Source organism: Oncorhynchus nerka, linkage group LG22 (genome assembly GCF_034236695.1).
Source record: "Oncorhynchus nerka isolate Pitt River linkage group LG22, Oner_Uvic_2.0, whole genome shotgun sequence".
NCBI lineage: Eukaryota > Metazoa > Chordata > Actinopteri > Salmoniformes > Salmonidae > Oncorhynchus > Oncorhynchus nerka.
The window spans coordinates 86301318-86325294 of record NC_088417.1 but is presented as its reverse complement, the minus strand read 5'-3'; the positions used below and the strand labels follow the sequence as shown (position 1 = coordinate 86325294).

Below are 23977 nucleotides of genomic sequence, written 5' to 3'. Positions count from 1 at the left end.
AAATGGCAAGAGTTGTGGAATCAGGGAGAGAAAGGGAAGTCACCTGTATAAGATCCAGGAAAACAAATGGCAAGAGTTGTGGAATCAGGGAGAGAAAGGGAAGTCACCTGTATAAGATCCAGGAAAACAAATGGCAAGAGTTGTGGAATCAGGGAGAGAAAGGAAGTCACCTGTATAAGATCCAGGAAAACAAATGGCAAGAGTTGTGGAATCAGGGAGAGAAAGGGAAGTCACCTGTATAAGATCCAGGAAAACAAATGGCAAGAGTTGTGGAATCAGGGAGAGAAAGGGAAGTCACCTGTATAAGATCCAGGAAAACAAATGGCAAGAGTTGTGGAATCAGGGAGAGAAAGGGAAGTCACCTGTATAAGATCCAGGAAAACAAATGGCAAGAGTTGTGGAATCAGGGAGAGAAAGGGAAGTCACCTGTATAAGATCCAGGAAAAGTTGGTGGCAGGGAGGTCCTCAGGTCGAAGGGAGGAAAGTGTAGTCACAAGGCTGAGACTGTTGACAGTTGAAAACATGTTCAGTTTCAGTGCAAGGAATATGTGAGGAAAAGGGATGGATTGTTATTAGATTTGAGGAATAATGGGGTTAAATGAACTGGGGAAATCTTCAGGTGCTGTAGTATTTAATTATGTATTTCGTTTCATTAGGGAGATGAGATTATTGGGTATGATTTAGACCTTCACTGTCTCTGGTCCAAACTCCAGTCAATTTGGTGGCGGTAATGCACCTGAAAGTTGGTTGCCAACCGCCATATAAAATCCGCAGGAGTAGAGCGCTCGTCAAAGGAGTCAGCTCATGGGTGACGACTGATGGTCATGTTGAATACATGAAGAGAATTCCTGGTGCCCGGTGTCTGACCCGCTGGGTGAATGGGGAAAAAGAAGGAAGTCTTTCGGTCCTGTTGTTTTTTTTAATAAAGAGCAAATACCTACGCATGTGAAGCTTGGTTACGTAAGATACGCCGTAAGAACTTTCGTCCAAAAACCACTGCCGTTTAAGAATTGTAAAGGATTTTGCCATGTTTCAAGTGTGTGCAGACTAACAGAGTATAGTGAAGAACGGTGTGCAGAAGGAGAACAGTATTGCAATTGTGGTAGGGATCATGTTCCTGGAGTGCCATGTAAGGGTGAAGGAAATTGAGGTGGCAAGTGTTAAAGCGGTCAAATCGAATCGCTTATGCGGAGGCGATTAAAATAATTGAGGAAACAAGTGATGCTAGTGAAGATATGGTAGTGGAAACACCACAGCCTTAAGTAAATGTTTGCTGTCAGACAGAATAAACGCTGTGTGTCTTTTAAAAAGGTGATTTTTGTTTTTTTGAGTTCATTGCCACAGTTACAAATTGTAGAGCACAAGTCATAAATAACAAAAAAACAACAACTGGACATTATTGTGGCTGTGGCAGAAAAGTTTTTGGGACTCAAGGATTTTACATCTGAAGACTTGCAAGAGGTACTGGAGCGGGAAGACCTGCCCTCCCAGGTTCCCATTGAGCCTGTGTAGGGATCAGATCTGTTTCATTAATTTATTTTTAACAGAAAAGTTATATTTTTTTAATTGGGGGGGGGAATCCTGTTTTCCATCCCGTGTCGTTGTTGTCGGTATGCACATTAAATTGTGTGGTCGCCAAGATGCCGTAGAAACGTTTCGGGCAGGACAGAGAAAGGATTAAGCAATTTTGTGACAGCCAGGAAGATACAACTTGGAATGTTAGCTAAGATGCTTAACTTATCATGAAGTTAGCATGCCAATAGGACGAACTCCACAACAACTGAACATAGTTGCTTGCACCACCTGGATAACTAGCATTAGCCGGCTAACGTTACTGCTGACTGGTAGCAAGCTAGCAGGCTGGCTAGCTAGCCCTACCTGGCTACTGGCTATAGTCATGTTAGCTAGTAGTAGCTAGTGGAAGTAAGTTAGTCCCTCGACCAGCTACAAGAAGAGGTACCTGCTGCAGAAAGGTGAGATTTCTACAGTACTTTCTGTAGCTAATTTAGCTAGATAGTCTGTCCGGCTGGTGCTTATTGACTGAGTAGGCTAATAATGAACTGCAGTTATTGTGAATGGTTACCCATCTGGCCCTTTGCATAGCTATTTCTTACACATTCAATACAACTATATCCATTTAAGCTACAGTCAATGCTGATATTTGTGTGTGTGTGTGGGGGGGTGTCAGAACGTGCCTGCAAAAGGACAGTCCGCATCTGAACAGATCATCAACTTCATCCAGTTACATCAGCCAATACAGTAAGTTACAATCGGGGTCTGCCCTGACAGTCCTGAAGAACGACGGAGAGGACTACATCTTCACCACGGCAAACCGATCCCTCTGTCCAGACCTTCAGTTCTGCTACCGGTAAGTTAGGGAAGGTGCCTAAGAAACTGGGTGATAGTTTTAGAATTCAGGACAGTCTTGTGTTATGATGATCATCATCATTTCCTTTTGTATCCTGGTACGTTTTACAGTATTAGTAGTGAACTTGTGGACACATCATTGTGCTACTTTTACTTTTTGCACAGATTGTACCACAGTGTGTTCAGGCAGGCATATTGGGGAACAGAATGGGCCTGAGAGGCATGTTGAGGAGTATATTCTTAGGTGCTGGCGATATCTGTGCCAAGATTGAGAACCTCTTGTAGGAACACCTCGCGTGGCTATCTACTCCCCACTGATGAAACGTGTCCATCAGGCCAGACACAGTGAGAACCTCTGTAAGAACACCTCGCGTGGCTGTCTATTCCCCACTGATGAAGCGTGTCCATCAGGCCAGACACAGTGAGAACCTCTGTAAGAACACCTCGCGTGGCTGTCTATTCCCCACTGATGAAGCGTGTCCATCAGGCCAGACACAGTGAGAACCTCTGTAAGAACACCTCGCGTGGCTGTCTATTCCCCACTGATGAAGCGTGTCCATCAGGCCAGACACAGTGAGAACCTCTGTAAGAACACCTCGCGTGGCTGTCTATTCCCCACTGATGAAGCGTGTCCATCAGGCCAGACACAGTGAGAACCTCTGTAAGAACACCTCGCGTGGCTGTCTATTCCCCACTGATGAAGCGTGTCCATCAGGCCAGACACAGTGAGAACCTCTGTAAGAACACCTCGCGTGGCTGTCTATTCCCCACTGATGAAGCGTGTCCATCAGGCCAGACACAGTGAGAACCTCTGTAAGAACACCTCGCGTGGCTGTCTATTCCCCACTGATGAAGCGTGTCCATCAGGCCAGACACAGTGAGAACCTCTGTAAGAACACCTCGCGTGGCTGTCTATTCCCCACTGATGAAGCGTGTCCATCAGGCCAGACACAGTGAGAACCTCTGTAAGAACACCTCGCGTGGCTATCTACTCCCCACTGATGAAGCGTGTCCATCAGGCCAGACACAGTGAGAACCTCTGTAAGAACACCTCGCGTGGCTGTCTATTCCCCACTGATGAAGCGTGTCCATCAGGCCAGACACAGTGAAAACCTCTGTAAGAACACCTCGCGTGGCTGTCTATTCCCCACTGATGAAGCGTGTCCATCAGGCCAGACACAGTGAGAACCTCTGTAAGAACACCTCGCGTGGCTGTCTATTCCCCACTGATGAAGCGTGTCCATCAGGCCAGACACAGTGAGAACCTCTGTAAGAACACCTCGCGTGGCTTTCTATTCCCCACTGATGAAGCGTGTCCATCAGGCCAGACACAGTGAGAACCTCTGTAAGAACACCTCGCGTGGCTGTCTATTCCCCACTGATGAAGCGTGTCCATCAGGCCAGACACAGTGAGAACCTCTGTAAGAACACCTCGCGTGGCTGTCTATTCCCCACTGATGAAGCGTGTCCATCAGGCCAGACACAGTGAGAACCTCTGTAAGAACACCTCGCGTGGCTGTCTATTCCCCACTGATGAAGCGTGTCCATCAGGCCAGACACAGTGAGAACCTCTGTAAGAACACCTCGCGTGGCTGTCTATTCCCCACTGATGAAGCGTGTCCATCAGGCCAGACACGGTGAGGAGCTCTGCTTCATTGATTTCTCTGGGAACATGGAACAAGAGAACTGCAGAGGTTTACTTTTTTTCTTCTCTTACCCACATCTGTGCTGGTGGTCTCCCCCTTGGGGTTTCCTGATTCAATCTGAGGATGAGGCCACAATCCTCCTGGAGTGTCAACTGTTGAAGGACATCCTTAGGGAGGATGCCTTTGCAGGGAGTGGTCAGGCTGATCCTCGCTTCATTACAGATGACTGCAAGGCAGAGAGGGGAGCATTAGGGAGGCCATTTCCAGGGTCCAAACTGCTCCTCTGCACCTTCCACCTACTCCAGGCAGTGTGGCTATGGAGAGAGGCATAGACCTGAGAGACAGGCAGACCCTCTTCGCTGTCCCAAAGACATCATGTATGACAGGGAAGAGATGGTTGAGCCCCTCTATCAGCAGGCAGATCAAAACACATTTGTAGCCAGGTTAGTGTAGTATAACAGTATAATGAGGTGCAGTCAATTAACTTATGCTTTATTCTCAGTAACTATTCAGTTTTAGTATTTTCTCATTTAAATTGACCCAGTCCTTGTTTGGGATATGTTGTTATTTGGGATACATTTTCCCTTTATAGTTTGTAACCAGGATGTGATAGTTCAAGTACATATTTTACTCTAATTACAGGTACAAGAAATTCACGACCTACTTCCATTGACTGTTCACTCGTCTAGAGTGTTGGGCATTGAGCTGCCAACCTGAGGGAGTGACACCAATAAGGCAGCATGCGGATCCTTAAGGGTAAACTCTTCCAGAGGACGAAAGTGTTAAATCTCCCTGCGCCTGAAGGCTTACTATGAGGCACGGGTGACTGACATTGTCCTTGGCCGCTGGGAAATGTTCCAGCAACTTCCTCCTGACAACATTGGAGATGAGGGATTTGATGAGGGAGTTGCTGAAGACAACAGGAGGTAAAATAGTGGCAATTTTATTGTTGTTTATGGTTACACAATCATTTTCATGTGAATATTTGATGTACCGAAGCAGAGTGCTGAAGTTGATTAAATATCTCTTACAGCAGTAAAACCTCTATTTACTGCAGCCACTGAGACAGCCCAGTCAGTCACTAGGGGGCGAGAACAGCCCAGTCAGTCACTAGGGGGCGAGAACAGCCCAGTCAGTCACTAGGGGGCGAGAACAGCCCAGTCAGTCACTAGGGGGCGAGAACAGCCCAGTCAGTCACTAGGGGGCGAGAACAGCCCAGTCAGTCACTAGGGGGCGAGAACAGCCCAGTCAGTCACTAGGGGGCGAGAACAGCCCAGTCAGTCACTAGGGGGCGAGAACAGCCCAGTCAGTCACTAGGGGGCGAGAACAGCCCAGTCAGTCACTTGGTGGGCGAGAACAGCCCAGTCAGTGACTAGGGGGCGAGAACAGCCCAGTCAGTGACTAGGGGGCGAGAACAGCCCAGTCAGTCACTAGGGGGCGAGAACAGCCCAGTCAGTCACTAGGTGGGCGAGAACAGCCCAGTCAGTCACTAGGGGGCGAGAACAGCCCAGTCAGTCACTAGGGGGCGAGAACAGCCCAGTCAGTCACTAGGGGGCGAGAACAGCCCAGTCAGTCACTAGGGGGCGAGAACAGCCCAGTCAGTCACTAGGGGGCGAGAACAGCCCAGTCAGTCACTAGGGGGCGAGAACAGCCCAGTCAGTCACTAGGGGGCGAGAACAGCCCAGTCAGTCACTAGGGGGCGAGAACAGCCCAGTCAGTCACTAGGTGGGCGAGAACAGCCCAGTCAGTCACTAGGTGGGCGAGAACAGCCCAGTCAGTCACTAGGGGGCGAGAACAGCCCAGTCAGTCACTAGGGGGCGAGAACAGCCCAGTCAGTCACTAGGGGGCGAGAACAGCCCAGTCAGTCACTAGGGGGCGAGAACAGCCCAGTCAGTCACTAGGGGGCGAGAACAGCCCAGTCAGTCACTAGGGGGCGAGAACAGCCCAGTCAGTCACTAGGGAGCATATGAGGCGACAATACAGAATGTAATCTTATTATTTGATTTATTAATCTATTTAAGCGTTTCACAATGAAAACATGCAACTGGTTTGAAGAGTTTCATATCTCCATTTGAATCATTCATCAGCATCTGGACAATTTGGTGATGTCACACCCCAGCTGGTGACTGAAGTAGTAACGACGAGTGCTTTTTTTACTTTAGCATTACCACAGCTATGTTACTTATTTGCTTTATGAAAGAGTATTATAAGGTACAACATTTTTTAAAATGTATTATTGAATATATACAGCTACAGTTTAGGTGACGCAATGACTTCAACAAGAGGACCTTGCAAAAGGTTCGTTAACAGATTAATAATCTAATCATCTCTACATATCTAGATTATAGACCAGGGTTCCCCAACTAGCAGCCCACAGTGATTTTATTTGGTCTCCCAAATATTCTGAGCAAAAAATATATACAATTATTTATTTTTTGTTTTTATGTTGTTGAACATAAAATACTATAAAAACACTAGCAAATCAGCTCGAAGTGATTTTAATTGAGGAAATATGTTCCAAAGTATTCCCACGCATATTAGAGATACAGTTCCTTCGGAAACTGTTCACACCCCTTGACCTTTTCCACATTTTGTTGTTACAGCCTGAATTTAAAATGGATTATATTGAGGTTTTTTTTGTCACTGGCCTACACACAATACCCCATAATGTCAAAGTGGAAGTATGTTTTTCGAAATGGTTAACATTTTAATAAAAAGCTGAAGTCTTGAGTTAATAACTTTTTGAATGAGTACCTCATCTTTAGACCCCACACTTACAATTATCTGTAAGGTCCCTCAGTCAAGCAGTGAATTTCAACCACAAAGACCAGGGAGGTTTTCCAATGCTTCACAAAGGACACCTATTGGTAGATGAGTAAAAATTAAAACAGCTGATATTGAATATGCCTTTTTAGTATGGTGAAGTTATCAATTACACTTTGGATAGTGTATACATACACCCAGTCACTACAAAGATACAGGCGTCCTTCCTAACTCAGTTGCTGGAGAGGAAGGAAACCACTCAGAGATTTCACCAAGAGGCCAATGGTGAGTTTAAAACAGAGTTTAATGGCTGTGATAGGAGAACTGAGGATCGATCAACAACATTGTAGTTACTCCACAATACTGACCTAATTGACATGGTGAAAAGACACCCTGTACAGAATAAAAAAGATTCCAAAACATGTATCCTGTTTGTATCAAGGCACTAAAGTAATAATGTAAAAAAATGTGGGAAAGCAAATAACTTTTTGTCCTGAATACACATTGTTGTGTTTGTGGCAAATCCAATACAACACTTTACTGAGTACCACTCTCCATATTTTCAAGAATAGTGGTGGCTAAATAATGTTATGGGTATGCTTGTAATTGTTAAGGACTGGGGAGTTTTCCAGGATAAAAAAATAAGCACAGGTAAAATCCTAGTGGAAAACGTCTTCAGTCTGCTTTCCAGCAGACATTGGGAGATTAATTTACCTTTCAGCAGAACAATAACCTTAAACACAAGGCCAAATCTACACGGGAGTTGCTTGCCAAGAAGACTGTAAATGTTCCTGGGCAAATGTTGCACAATCCAGGTGTGGAAATCTCTTTAAAATTGACCCAGAAAGACTCACAGCTGTAATTGCTGCCAAAGGTGCTTCTACAAAGTATTGACTCAGTGGTGTGAATTATTGTCATTATGGGGTATTGTGTGTAGATGTTGAATTCAGGCTGTAACAGCAAAATGTGGAATATGTCAAGGGGTATGAATACTTTCTGAAGGCACTGTATTTATGATTATGTACAAATATAAGCAAGGCTTGAAAATGTATTATTATTGATTATCATCTTGTGGTCAATTTGCAGAATACAAATGATTTTCAATTATGTTCCGGACCCCTGACTATCCTCTAAAGAACAAAAAATAATATTCCCGCGGCTGAATCTAGTTGATGATCCCTGACATATTTTGTTGGTATGTCACACTCACTGTTTACGAACTGACTCGGTTGGAGTTGCAAAAGACACCCATTGGCCCACACCACAGAAGAAGTACAAACTTCCTCTTCGGAGTTCATACTGTTAGGTGACCTAAACTGGGATATGCTTAACACCCCGGCCGTCCTACAATCTCAGCTAGATGCCCTCAATCTCACACAAATGATCAAGGAACCTACCAGGTACAACCCTAAATCTGTAAACATGGGCACCCTCAGAGATATCATCCTGACCAACTTGTCCTCTAAAAACACCTCTGCTGTCTTCAACCAGGATCTCAGCGATCATTGCCTTCGTCCGTAATGGGTCCGCGGTCAAAATACCACCCCTCATCACTGTCAAATGCTCCCTAAAATACTTCAGCGAGCAGGCCTTTCTAATTGACCTGGCCCGGGTATCGTGGAAGGATATTGACCTCATCCCGTCAGTAGAGGATGCTTGGTTGTTCTTTAAAAGTGCTTTCCTCACCATCTTAAATAAGCATGCCCCTTTCAAAAAAATATACCTGCTGGAGCGCGTGCTGCTATGGTGACCAGTGAGATGAGAAGGCAGGGCTTTACCTAGCAAAGACTTATAGGTGACCTGGAGCCAGTGGGTTTAGCGACGAATATGCAGCGAGGGCCAGCCAACGAGAGCATACAGGTCGCAATGGTGGGTAGTATATGGGGCTTTGGCGACTAAACGGATGGCACTGTGATAGACTACATCTGATTTGCTGAGTAGAGTGTTGGAGGCTATTTTGTAAATGACATCGTCAAGGATCGGTTGGATAGTTTTACGAGGATATTTTTATTTTTTTTACGAAAAGGAAGCTGATTTTCTAGATTGAATTTTGGATTGGAGATGCTCAATGTGAGTCTGGAAGGAGAGTTTAGTCTAACCAGACACCTAGGTATTTGTAGTTGTCCACGTTAGAGGTCGGCCGATTAATCGGAATGGACGATTTAATTAGGGCCGATTTTCAAGTTTTCATAGCAATCGGTAATTTTGGACGATTAAAAAAAAGAAAATATAAATATATATATATATTTTTTACACCTTTATTTAACTGTGCAAGTCAGTTAAGAACACATTCTTATTTTCAATGATGGCCTTGGAACGGTGGGTTAACTGCCTTGTTCAGGGGCAGAACGACAGCTCAGGGATTCAATCTTAAAACCTCACGGTTTACTAGTCCAACTGTCTAACCACCTGCCTCACGAGGATCCTGCCTGTTACGCGAATGCAGTAAGAAGCCAAGGTAAGTTGCTAGCTAGCATTAAACATAATAAATCATAATCACTAGTTATAACTACACTTGGTTGATGATTTTACTAATTTATCTAGCATGTCTTGCATTGCATATAATCGATGCAGTGCGCATTCGCTAAAAAGGACTGTCGTTGCTCCAACGTGTACTTAACCATAAAGACCAATACCTTTCTTAAAATCAATACACAGAGTTATATATTTTTAAACCTGCATATTTAGCTAAAAGAAATCCAGGTTAGCAGGCAATATTAACCAGGTGAAATTGTGTCACTTCTCTTGCGTTCATTGCACACAGAGTCAGGGTAAATGCTACAGTTTGGGCCGCCTGGCTCATTGCGAACTAATTTGCCAGAATTTTACATAATTATGATATAACATTGAAGGTTGTACAATGTAACAGGAATATTTAGACTTAGGGATGCCACCCATTAGATAAAATACCGACCGGTTCTGTATTTCACTGAAATAATAAACGTTTTGGTTTTCGAGATGATAGTTTCCAGATTCTACCATATTAATGACCTAAGGCTCGTATTTCTGTGTGTTATTATGTTATAATTAAGTCTATGATTTGATAGAGCAGTCTGACTGAGCGATGGTAGGCACCAGCAGGCTCATAAGCATTCATTCAAACAGCACTTTTGTGTGTTTTGCCAGCAGCTCTGCTGTTTATGACTTCAAGCCTATCAACACCCGAGATTAGGCTGGTGTAACGATGTGAAGTGAAATGGCTAGCTAGTTAGCGGGGTGCGCGCCAATATTGTTTCAAACGTTACTGGCTCTGAGACTTGGAGTAGTTGTTCCCCTTGCTCTGCATGGGTAACGCTGCTTCGAAGGTGGCTGTTGTCATTGTGTTCCTGGTTCGAGCCCAGGTAGGAGCGAGGAGAGTTACGGAATCTATACTGTTACACTGGCAATACTAAAGTGCCTATAAGAACATCCAATAGTCAAAGGTATATGAAATACAAATGGTATAGTCCTATAATAACTACAACCTAAAACTTCTTACTTGGACTCACTCATATTGAAGACTCATGTTAAAAGGAACCACCAGCTTTCATATGTTCTGAGCAAGGAACTTAAACGTTAGCTTTCTTACATAGCACATATTGCACTTTTACTTTCGTCTCCAACACTTTGTTTTTGCATTATTTAAACCAAATTGAACATGTTTCATTATCTGAGGCTAAATTGATTTTATTGATGTATTATATTAAGTTAAAATAAGTGTTCATTCAGTATTGTTGTAATTGTCATTATTACAAATACATTAAAAAAAATCTGATTTAATCGGCATCTGCTTTTTTGTCCTCCAGTAATCGGTATCGGCTTTGAAAATTCATAATCGGTCGACCTCTAGTCCAGATATTCTAGGTCAGAACCGTCCAAAGTAGTGATGCTAGTCGTGCGGGCGGGTGCAGGCAGCGATCAGTTGAAAAGCATGAATTTAAGGGCCACCCGGGTGGTGCAGTGGTTAAGGGTGCTGTACTGCAGCGCCAGCTGTGCCACCAGAGACTCTGGGTTCGCGCCCAGCCTCTGTCGTAACCGGTTGAGACTGGGGGGTCCGTGGGGCGACGCACAATTGGCCTAGCATCGTCCGGGTTAGGGAGGGTTTGGCCGGTAGGGATATATCCTTGTCTCATCGCGCACCAGTGACTCCTGTAGCGGGCCGGGCGCAGTACGGTTGCCAGGTGTATACTGTGTTTCCTCCGACACATTGGTGCGGCTGGCTTCCGGGTTGGATGCGCGCTGTGTTAAGAAGCAGTGCGGCTTGGTTGGGTTGTGTATCGGACCTTCGTCTCTCCCGAGCCCGTACGGGAGTTGTAGCGATGAGACAAGATAGTAGCTACTAAAACAATTGGATACCACGACAAATCCTAGATTCAACAAAAGAAAAGCATGCATTTAGTTTTACTAGCAGTTGGAGGTCACGGAAGGAGAGTTGTATGGCATTGAAGCTAGAGGTTTGTTTACACAGTGTCCAAAGATTTTATTGATGTATTATACAGAATGGTGTCGTCTGTGTAGAGGTGGATCAGAGAATCACCAGCAGCAAGAGCGACATCATTGATATATACAGAGAAAAGAGTCAGCCTGAGATTTGAACCCTGTGGCACCCCCATAGACTACCAGAGGTCCGGACAACAGGCCTGCTGATTTGACACACTGAACTCTGTCTGATAAGTAGTTGGTGAACCAGGCGAGGCGGTCATTTGAGAAACCAAGGCTGTTGAGTCTGCCGATAAGAATGCGATGATTGACAGAGTCAAATGATTTGGCCAGGTCGATGAAGATGGCTGCACAGTACTGTCTTTTATCGATTGCTGTTTAGGACCTTGAGCGTGGCTGAGGTGCACCCATGACTAGCTAAGCCCAATCTCAAAGAACACCTAGACCCTGTGCACTTGTGGAGATCTGTAAGGATTTGATTGGTATAAGCAATATGGTGAAGCTTCAACTTTCAACCTATCAGAGGACAACAAGGTGGAAACATTATCATATTGATTGCACCTGTCAAGTTTATATGGTCTGGGGGTCCATTTGGGATTGTGCCTTAGTCTGAAACCAGTCTCTCCAATTGTGGACTCAGGTGCTCTCTATACTCCTACCTCTAAAACGTTGTGGTAGGTTTGATCACACACAGCTAAACGTTTGGTAAACCTTTCTACATAATTTTACAGTTACATTTGTCATGTTAGGAGGCGGAAGGTGGCCTAGTGGTTAGAGCGTTGGGCCAGTAACCAAAGTTTCTAGTTTTAATCCTAGAGTTGACAAAGTGAAAAATCTGTCTGACAAATCTGGCAAAGTTCAGGATACCCAATACTGTGTGCTCTGGGCGGTTGGCTTTCACTTTTGCTAATTGGTTGTTCTGCCAGTCCTTGATAAACAAGTGTTCTGAAAAAGCTTGTTCTTGTTTCAGTTAATCAATAAGCATCTTCATAGATCCACACTTTCATACAAAATGTAACTTTTTTATGGTGTACTCTTGTTTCCATTTGTTACTTTTTGTCTGCCAATCTATCTTTTCCACTCTACATCGGTGTCCTTTTTTAGGAGGGGGACAATACATGGCTCTGCTGTATGGACACCACAATCCTTGCACTGATACACTTAGGATAGTGGGAATCATTCCCTGTAGTTCTCACACATAATGACACTGCTGAATGCTTACACCCCTTTTATGGTTGGTGAATGTCTGCTCACCAGGTGTCCATTTGCTGTCTGTCATTTCAGTTTTGATATTTTCATTGTATTCGTAGAGGCAACCCACAAGTGTTGCACTTCTCTGTGGCTTAATGGTCCTTGGTCCAAATCTGTGAAATATAGCAGCTCCTATTGAGATACCATGGTTGGCTTTGAGACATTTTTAGTGCAGTGGAGGGGTCAAGAAAGCTGGTTGCCTTACCAGTCTTCTTGCTCACCTTTTTCTTATCTGGCATTTTGAAACTGCTTCATATCATTTTTCCACTGCTGAGACTCTATGTCAATCTCTTGTTTTTTTTTAAGCTTACCTTTAAAAGTTTTCTACTGACCCCAAATCATTTTGCAAACTGTCTCTGTAGTTTGTATTTCAAGATCATATTCAGTGAACAAGCCAAAGCCTTTCTAGTTGGAGATTGTCTAAACTCTGACAGGCCATTGGCTACTGCTTCAACAACTGCCACTTCCAACTTCCCCTCTGTGGTTCTGATGTTTTTCTGACAGAAAATAGCTGCTTTGTCAATAAGGGTCCATGGTAGTAGTGATATACTGTGCTGCCTGTTTTGGAATACAGGCTTTAGCCCTTTTGAAGGGTCATCCTTCTGGCAGATGGACCCCGTACATCTTGCTTTGCTGTCTGCAAGGCTCTTTCAGAATGTTCAAGTTGCTTTCTCTGTTCCTCTAATTTATTCTCTAGTTCCTTGAGACGAATCCTCTCTGCCTCCAATTTCTCTTGTGCTTTCACCTGCTTTGCCTGTTCTTTGTTCTGACCATATTTTCCCTGTCTTTTTGATTTCTCTTTCATGCTCTTTTGACCTAGCTGCTCTCTGTTCACATTTTTTTTAAAGCCGTCTTTGCATTCTTATTTTTCTGCTATTCTGTGACGTGTTTTCTTAACACATTTCTGGTTTCTCTTTCTCTCCTCGCTTTGCTCTCATCTTCCGCATTCTCTGGGAAAGGCTTTTCTGCCTTCTCCCTTTCTTTGCATGAATGTTCCTCTTTTTTTAGGATACTCTCAGCAAGAGACATCATGTCTGTTTTGTCCTTTGTTAAATATTCCAATTTTTTTTAGGGTTTTTAATCTTCATGCTGGTTCTCCAACTTGGCTTTCTAGTTCCACTATTTATTTTCGGAGAGGATGGGACTCGTTCTTCTACCTTATTGCATCTTATGTGTAGCATGTACAGCACTTTTTAAGGAGCCATTCTGCAACTTTTTGAGCTTTGAACCTGTAAAAATCTAAATAAAGTTTGATTGTAAATACCACACACAATTACATCAAATGCAATAAAAAGTGAATTTTAGAGCTGTCTAACTAACTTCTGTCAGGCTATTTAAAATAATGTCATTGATTCATCATAAAGGACAATGAGTAGACCTATAGGGAAAACTGCAGATTTTAGAAAATGTTAAATTTCTTTTTTTTCTCACAATTTTTTTCTCTCTAAAAACTAGAACATTGGTTGTTCTATATCCACAACAATTCTTAAACCACATCAGTAAAACATTTATAAAAATAGGTGTAGTTCTCTTTTTATTCAACTGTGCACCTCCGTTCCCCTTTTAATTCAACTTCCCACCTCTCAATTAACCATTGTGTTTGGCTAGGTTGTTTCTGTAGGCTACTAGACATGTGATGGGAGAGTTTGCAAAACAAACAAATGCCCACCCAATTGATATAAAGCATCATATCAATCTGCTAGGTATGCTTTCTTTGCAGTCAACATTTAATTGGGGAAGTTTTGGGGGAAAGCCATTAGAAATTATTTATGATTGTGCATGGCACTCATGTTGTGCACGATGATGGCTCTATGTAACACACTCTGTTTTTCAAGCCAGTCATAAACAGTTACCACACATTGTTTGTACATTTCCAAACAATAATAAGTTAAATTAAAAGCTAAAACCTTTTAACAAAAATGTGGGTACTTGAATTAGTTCAATTGTATTTTCTCTAGTATTTTGATGCCAGTCTCAGCACGCGTCGCTGTCTTTGATGGGGTTTAATGGCAGTTGGCATCAAATATTAATGGTGCATTACTGCCACCAGCTGGACGGGGTATTAAACGAGAAAATAAACATCCATTGTGGGAGAGAGGGAAAACAACATCATACAAAAAAGACATGTTAGCAAACACAATATCACACTTCTTCAATCAGTCCATTCCAAAATACATCCCTACACAGGCTAAGGGGTCTGTGAGGGTGGAACATTCAGCAACAGGATTTCTTGCAAGGCCTCTGCTGTGAAATCATGAAGTCCCAAGAAACGTTCAGCTGCATTCACAATTATTCTAATTTCTCTGCTTGTGCTGTACAGTTTCACAATTTGCAATGAATAATACAAGGTCCACCTTGTTAACATGCAACATTTCACAGTCCCTCGGTTGATTGGAAAAACCTTCACTGGTCGTGGTGGCTCTGCCAGTGGCGGTCGGTGCCGTTTTAAGATGAGGAAGGACTTTTTCCTTTTTAGCATGGCCTTATTTCTATTACAACTTATTGGATGACTGCCATTCATATTCCATTCACCCAGCTCAATGTAACATCAATATGTTTAGGGTACTACATGATACTCAAGTTTTCCCTAAACCTATTATGAGGTTGCTACAACCTATCCCACGAATGAACGTTTACAATTTAGATGCACAGGTTGAGAAAATTGAGTAATTAAGGTGACAGACAGTGACATATTATTAAATACTGCCTTGCACAATCTTGACTGCATCTAGATGATCTAGGTTGTAATCTTAGTCCAACAGTTACAAACAAGAGTTCCTAGTGGACAAATTCAGGTATGTTTATCCCCGTTTGCTTCTCTTTTCAGAAACATTTTTCAACAGAATCGTTGGAATGAATATACCCCTGATCACATGCAAACACAGAACTAGCAGCCACATACAAACAGAATGATCACTTTTCTTGTTGTGTGTGTATATATAATTCCTTTTCGCATCTACAAGCTCGCTCACTTTTTCCCCTATGTTTGTGGAGTTCAGTGCACAATACAACAATTGTCTGTGACCAGGCAAAACATTTTTTCATTGTCACCATATTACCTAACGTCATAGTCAACATAGTTATAGTAACTAACGCGCTAGTCAACCCTCTACAATCATGCAATACAGTGTACAGCAAGCAGTTTAGTCAAATACTCACCACGTTTTATGCACTACAGTGCTATCTAGCTGTAGCTTACCATGATGCTACACCAGAGTGCTGTTGAGACTACTGTAGACCTTCATTGCAAAACAATGTTTTATCAATTTAAAATACATTTGAATATACTTACCAAAGTTTTTATCTTAAAATTATAACTTTTTATTCTTCTGAAATTCACTGAGTAGTATGGTTCTCCCCTTCTTCCTATGAGGAGCCTCCACTCGGCTCTACTACCAACTAAGGGGCCTAGCCCGAGCCATAAACAGCCCCAGACTATTATTCCTCCTCCACCAAACTTTACAGTTGACACTATGCATTGGGGCAGGTAGCGTTCTCCTGGCGTCCGTCCGACTGCCAGATGGTGAAGCTTGATTCGTCATGGTGACGAGCTTTACAACACTCCAGCCGACACTTGGCATTGCGCATGGTGATCTTAGGCTTGTGTGCGGCTGCTCGGCTACTTGGTATTGAGTGTTATGCCCGAGGATAGACTATTCAGCACTCTGCGGTCCCATTCTGTGAGGTTGTGTGGCCTACCACTTCGCGGCTGAGCTGTTGTTGCGCCTAGAGGTTTCCACTTCACAATAACAGCACTTACAGTTGACCGGGACGGCTCTAGCAGGGAGGAAATTTGACTAACTGACTTGTTGAAAAGGTGGCATTTCATGACGGACACACGTTGAAGGTCACTGAGCTCTTCAGTAAGGCCATCCTGCTACCAATGTTAGTCTATGGAGATGAATGGCTATGTACTCGATTTTATACACCTGTCAGCAACGGTGTGGATGAAATGGCCAAATCCACTCATTTGAAGGGGTGTCCACATAATTCTTGCGCCACCCCAGAAATAACCCCCTTGATAGGCACCATGCTTTGAAAATCCAAACAGTAAACATTCCACTCTAATATCTTTTTGTCTTAAAACATGATTCTTCTCTGCCGCAGACACACATCTAAAGACCACTTCTTTTGACTGCACACTTTCCTCCAACACATTCCCGATTTTCCTCGAGACATTAAACAGATTTTCAGGTAGCATTGGTCCAACATCCTCACCCCCCCGACTAAAAACGAGTGTAGGGCTTACCTAGTTTCCACTACAACTTTACTTCTCATTTCCTTTCTTCGCCACGGTAACACATTCTCTCACTATGCTATTTTCATCGATAAGCACCTTTTTCCCTGTCTTTTGACAGGCGTGCGCTTGGCTGAGGCTCTCTGTGGGGGGGAGACATGCAGCATCCTCATGCTTATCAAACTTTGTGGCTGTGTTAGCACAGCAGGCTCTGGGGCCTTCTTGCCATGGGCACAAAAGGAGAACATCATACCTACAGTAATTGTGTAGTACTTCATGTGTTCTCCTTTTTGTTTTGTCAACTTTTCTGCATTTTCTCTGTGAAGTGGGCTACTGGACTTTTGTTTCTTTTTCCACCTTGGCTTAGTATTAGCACGCGAGATATCTGACGTCTATCTAGTTTAGATTTTTCTCGCTATAGCTATTAGATTTTCCTCATTCTCCCTCAGCCTGGTGAATTGCATGCCTCCCCCTTGCTTTGGTAGCTAACTCAGCCTGCACTCTTTTAAAAATAAGTTTTCCAATCGGATGGGGCCCAGCAATTAATCTGTAAGTCTCTGCTCTCTCTTTGCTTCATGTTTTAGTTGTGTTCTAGCTGGTTTCCAGTTGTTGGGCTCTGGCTTGCCGACCAAAACCGTGGTGGTTGGCTAGGCTAATAGCATGTTGTCTAAATGGCTAACGGTAGCTGGCTGGATAACTTCATATAGCGATCATTCTTTGATAACTGGTTAATGGCATTATGTATTTCCAAAACTTTCGTTTACTTTAAGGTAGCTTTAAGCTAGCTGTTGATATTAACTGGCTGACTTATGCAGTGGTAACTTAACATTAGCAGGCTGGTAGGGCTAACGTTAGCAGGTCAGTAGGACTAATGTTAGCAGGCTAGTTGCTAGCAACCTTGCAATTTGTTTGTAAATACATTCATAAAGTCTTTGCTTGTAAGTTGGCAGAAAATGTAATTGAAACCAGTAGTCATGAGTGCAGACAATTTGGTTTAATTTGAAGTTATACATTTTGAAGTTATTTCTGTTTACATTCTAGGGAATTGTCTGGCTTGCCGGGTCCTCCATATTACATTACACCCAGGAAAACATTTTCTGACATGACTTCGGCATTCTCATTGGTTTGATGTAGCTAATAACTTAAAAGTTGAAAAGTGAGATATAACTTTAACTAGCTAGCTAACTAATGATTTGCCTCAACACTTAGCTATATATTTGGGGTGAATAAGTTGCTGTACCAATAACATGCTGTCAATATGCTAGTGTAACTATTCAGAAGCATGTTAGTTAGCACAACAATATGAGCTGACTTGACATCAAAGCAAAACTTCACTTTTGCAGATGGATACCCTTTCACTACCTGTGGTGTGGGAAAAGGATACATCAACACCCTGAAGAGATGTTTGTGGTGTACTCACTCATAACATGTTTTTGAGTGATTAATGACTATCATCTTCAAGGTTGACAAGGTAAGCAAATGCATGTATTATTCTCATAAATGTATATATGAATTTGTAACAATTGGATCTTTCATTGCTTTAAACTAGTAACTAGCTCATCCTGATCATGTGTTGTTCCTTTCTTTCTAGAAGCAATCAGTTACAAGTCAAAAAGACAGATTGAGGCCTTCAATCGAACTGAGGACAGAGAAATATGTGTGAACCGGGTCAAGGCTTCTTGCATGCATAACTTTTAGATGTAAGTTATTTAATTCATTTTGGAAAAATAATATGAATTGTCATATTTCTTCTGCCCAAGCCTCATACACCTTAGTCAGGAAGAAGAGAATACTAGTAGACGACTGGCTCTTAATGATTAAGTCTAGATTGAAGATCATAATTAGTTAATTAGTTTGAATCAATTGTGTTGAGGCTTGGCTGTAGAAAAATATTGTATGTGGCTCTCTAAGACAGGGGACACCAATGTTTTGTGGGAGGGTGCGGGACCTTCCCTGATTTGAGGGAACAATATATTTTTTACGAATTTACGTTTCGGTTATACCGATTTTTAAAACAATGCATAAATGCGCTATGCTTTAGGCTAAAAACAGGTGGTTAAATGCCTGAGGAAGATGTGACTCTGCACATGGGAGTATCTTTGGTATGTCTCTGACATTCAGAAGCTGAGGTAAGACCTTCTGAAGTCGAGGAGTCAAAAGAAATTATACTTATACAATGTGTGACTGTCGCTATCAATTGTTCGATTGATCTGTATTAAAAATGGTGCCGGAGAAGAAGGCAGACGTTTTACGTGTCCCCAACCGATTTTGGTTTTTTGTTCGTTTATTTGCGTTGTTTGTAACTTACTTTTTAAACTTATTTTGTATGTAATATTACCGCTACCATCTCTTATGACCGAAAATAACTTCTGGACATCAGGACTGAGATTACTCACCACGGACTGGCAGAATCCTTTTTTTCCTTTAATGAGTCTGATGAGGCCGACTCGAATGATATACTGCTTTCTCGGGAACAGGCCCAGATCCCGGTGATTTGCGTGAAGAGGAGAAAGAGAGAGGGGCCAGAGGGCAGGCGGCCTTCTGAGAATTCATAGGTGATCGAATAAACCCCCACTTCCTTCCATTCTATAGCAAACGTGCAATCTTTGAAGAATAAAATCGATGACCTACGCGCGAAGATTCAACTACCAACAGGGACATATCTTATGCTTCACAGAGTTGTGGCTGAATGACGACACTATCAACATACAGCTGGCTGGTTAAACACTGTAGATAGAACAGCAGTATCTGGTAAGCCAAGAGGTGGCGGACAATGTATTTTTGTAAATAACAGCTGGTGCACAATATCTAAGTAAGTCTCGAGCTATTGCTCGCCTTAGGTAGTGCGGTCTATAGCTTATGAGATACTCTATCTACCTAGAGAGTTTCAATATGTATTTTTCGTAGCTGTTTACATACCACTAAGACAGTGTTGCATGAGCAGTATTCTGCCATAAGCAAACAAGAACAAGGCCCTCCTAGTAGCTGGGGACTTTAATGCCAGGAAACTTAAATCCGTTTTACCAAATTTCTATCGGCATGTTAAATGTGCAACCAGAGGGGGGGGGGACTCCACCTTTACTCCACACACAGAGACTCATACAAAGCTCTCCCTTGCCCTCCATTTGGCAAATCTGACCATAATTATATCCTCCTGATTTCTGCTTACAAGCAAAAATTAAAGCAGGAAGCACCAGTGACAAGATCCCGGAATATGTTCCGGGATTCTTCTGATGGGATTGAGGAGTACACCACATCAGTCATTGGCTGTAGAAGCCAATGACGTCATCCCCACAGTGACCGTACGTACATACCCCAACCAGAAGCCATGGATTACAGGCAACATCCACACTGATCTAAAGGCTAGAGCTGCCGCTTTGAAGGAGCGGGACTCTAACCCAGAAGCTTATAAGAAATCCTGCTATGCCCTTTGACGAACCATCAGACAGGCAAGGCGTCAATACAGGACTAAGATTGAATTCTACTACACTGGCTCTGACGCTCATTGGATGTGGCAGGGCTTGCAAACCATGACAGACTACAAAGGGAAGCACAGCCAAGAGCTGTCCAGTGACACAAGCCTACCAGATGAGCTAAACTACTTCTATGCTCGCTTCAAGGCAAATAACACTGAAACATGCATGAGAGCACCATCTGTTCCGGAAGACTGTGTGATGACACTCCACAACCGATGTGAGACCTTTTAAACAGGTCAACATTCACAAGGCTGCAGGGCCAGACGGATTACCAGGGACGTGTACTGTGAGCCTGTGCTGACCAACTAGCAAGTGTCTTCACTGACATTTTCAGCCTCTCCATGTCCGAGTCTGTAATATCAACATGTTTTAAGCAGACCACCATAATGCCTGTGCCCAAAATTACTAAGATAACCAGCCTAAATGACTACCGACCCGTAGCATTCACGTCTGTAGCCATGAAGTGCGTTGAAAGGCTGATCATGGCTCACAGCAACCCCATTATCCCAGAAATCTTAGACCCTCTCCAATTTGCATACTGTCCCAACAGATCCACAGATGAAGTGATCTCTATTGTACTCCACACTGCCCTTCTCCACCTGGACAAAAGGAACACCAATGTGAGAATTCTATTCATTGACTAGAGCTCGGTGTTCAACACCATAGTGCCCTCAAAGCTCATCAATAATCTAAGGACCCTGGGACTAAACACCTCCCTTTGCAACTGGATCCTGGACTTCCTGATGGGCCACCCCAGGTGGTAAGGGTAGGCAACAACACATCTGCCACACTGCTTCTCAACACAGGGTCCCCTCAGGGGTGCGTGCTCAGTCCCCTTCTGTAATCCCTCTACACTCATGACTGCACGGCCAGGCACGACTCTAACACCATCATTCAATTTGCCTATGACACAACAGTGGTAGGCCTGATCACCGACAATGATGAGACAGCCTGTAGGGAGGTCGTCAGAGACCTGGTCGTGTGGTGCCAGGACAACAACCTCTCCCTCAACATGATCAAGACGAAGGAGATGATTGTGGACTACAGGAAAAAGAAGACCGAGTGCACGCCCCCATTCTCATTGACGGGGCTGCAGTGGAGCAGGTTGAGATCTTCAAGTTCCTTGGTGTCCACATCACCAACAAGCTATCATGGTCCAAGCACACCAAGACAGTCATGAAGAGGGCACGACAACCTATTCCCCCTTAGACTGAAAAGATTTGGCATGGGTCCTCAGATCCTCAAAAGGTTCTACAGCTGCACCATCGAGAGCATCCTGACTGGTTGCATCACTGCCTGGTATGGCAACTGCTCAGCCTTCGACCGCAAGGCACTACTGAGGGTAGTGCGAACGACCCAGTACATCACTGGGGCCAAGCTTCCTGCCATCCAGGACCTCTATACCAGGCGGTGTCAGAGGAAGGCCCTAAAAATGGTCAGACTCCAGCCACCCTAGTCATAGACTGTTCTCTCTGCTACTGCACGGCAAGCACTACCGGAGCGCCAAGTCTAGGTCCAAGAGGCTTCTCAACAGCTCCTACCCCCAAGCCATAAGACTCCTGAACATCTAATCAAATGGCTACACAGACCATTTGCATTGCCCCGCCTCTTCTCTTTTACACCGCTGCTACTCTGTTGTTATCTATGCTTAGTCTTTTTAATAACTTTACCTACATGTACATATTACCTCAACTAACTGGTGCCGCACATTGACTCTGTACTGGTACCACCCTGTATGTAGTCTCGCTATTGTTATTTTACTGCTGCTCTTTAATTACTTGTTACTTTTATTTCTTATTCTTATCCGTATGTTTTGTACTGCATTGTTGGTTAGGGGCTTGTAAAGTAAGCGTTTCACACCTGTTGTATTCGGCGCATGTGACTAATAAAATATAGATTTTTATTCACTTTATGTTAGAAAATATGTATAATTAAATTTAGATTTCATATAAATTATCATAATAAAAAAAATTGGTAGTGGAATAACATTTCATATGGGGAGATTGTGTGTAGATTTTCTTTCTTTATTATTGTTATTATTATTAAATGGAATTGCAGGAAATGGGCATCAAAATGACATTTTTCAAACGTTAAAAGGGGGAGAGGGGGGTTGGGGAATCCCTGCTCTCTGAATAGTTTGCTATACATTCACTTGAAGTTAGGCCTACTAAATCTATGTCCCAGTTTATGCTAGCTACATTTGTTTTTATATATTTATAACTGGCAGAAACATTGTTTCCTTGCTGAAAAATACTGTATATACAGTTGAAGTCAGAGGTTTACATACACTTAGGTTGGAGTCATTAACTCGTTTTTCAACCACTCCATTCATTTCTTGTTAACAAACTATAGTTTTGGCAAGTTGGTTCTTGTGCATGACACAAGTCATTTTTCCAACAATTGTTTACAGACCTATTATTTCACTTATAATGATGTCATGGCTCTAGAAGCTTCTGATAGGCTAATTGACATAATTTGAGCCAATTGGAGGTGTACCTGTGGATGAATTTCAAGGCCTACCTTTCAGACTCAGTGCCTCCTTTGCTTGACATCATGGGAAAATCAAAAGAAATCAGCCAAGACCTCAGAAAAAAATTGTAGACCTCCACAAGTCTGGTTCATCCTTGGGAGAAATTTCCAAATGCCTGAAGGTACCACGTTCATCTGTACAAACAATAGTACTCAAGTATAAACACCATGGGACCACGCAGCCGTCATACCGCTCAGGAAGGAGATGCTTTCTGTCTCCTAGAGATGAACGTACATTGTTGCAAAAAGTGCAAATCAATCCCAGAACAACATCAAAGGACCTTGTGAAGATGCTGGAGGAAACGGGTACAAAAGTATCTATATACACAGTCAAACGAGTCCGAAATCGACAACCTGAAAGTCCTCTCAGCAAGGAAGAAGCCACTGCTCTAAAACTGCCATTAAAAATGCCAGACTACGGTTTGCAACTGCACATGGGGACAAAGATCGTACTTTTTAGAGAAATGTTCTCTGGTCTGATGAAACAAAATAGAACTGTTTGGCCATAATGACCATCGTTATGTTTGAAGGAAAAGGGGAGGCTTACCTGAAACGTTTGACCCAAGTTAAACAATTTAAAGGCATTGCTACCAAATGCTAAATGTATGTAAACTTCTGACCCACTGGGAATGTGATGAAATAAATTAAAGCTGAAATAAATCACTCTCTACAATTTTTCTGACATTTCATATTCTTAAATTAAGTGGTGATCCTAACTAACCTAAAACAGCGAATCTTTACTAGGATTAAATGTCAGGAATTGTGAAAAACTGAGTTTAAATGTATTTGGCTAAGGTGTATGTAAACTTCTGTCTTCAACTGTATAATGCCAGTTTCAGTGAGAAGCATAGCAACATCAAGGTAACTTTGTAACAGCTGACCCCATTTTTCCAAAGCCAAACCCGACCATTAGCCACTGAGTACCTTTTTTAAGATGCCAAAATAGAAAATGCTTTCAGTAACCATAATGTTGTTTTTGTTTTCTGATTGTTTCAGTGCATGTATTCAAAAATCTTTGGACGACGTACTTCCACAGGGCTGCCATCTACAAAGTTCACTCAAAAAGGCTATAGTTCTGAACCAAGTTAGATTTTTAGTTTTAATTCACATTCTCATCTCTTAAGCTTCAATTGGTTAATGGCTAATTGCTCAGTTATGACTTGGCTCATGTAAATTCTGTAGTTTCCCCTTTAAACATCCTAAAGTCAACATCCTCATAGTGTTCACATTTCTCATGTAAATGTTGTTGCTACATAAAAATATTAAATAAACAATTTATTTGGGAAATA

General features: G+C 42.8%; 1 protein-coding gene and 1 long non-coding RNA gene across 3 annotated transcripts in view; both read left to right on the top strand.

Annotated features, from left to right (window-relative positions):
* Nucleotides 1–23977, top strand: part of mat2al (methionine adenosyltransferase II, alpha-like) — a 47011-nt gene that overhangs the window by 5271 nt on the left and 17763 nt on the right. The window lies entirely within an intron of this gene.
* Nucleotides 168–23977, top strand: LOC115105924 (uncharacterized). Its single transcript, XR_003859942.2, has 5 exons — nt 168–2368; nt 4656–4939; nt 18027–18154; nt 18275–18383; nt 23685–23977. It is a non-coding gene; the product is annotated as an uncharacterized LOC115105924 (long non-coding RNA).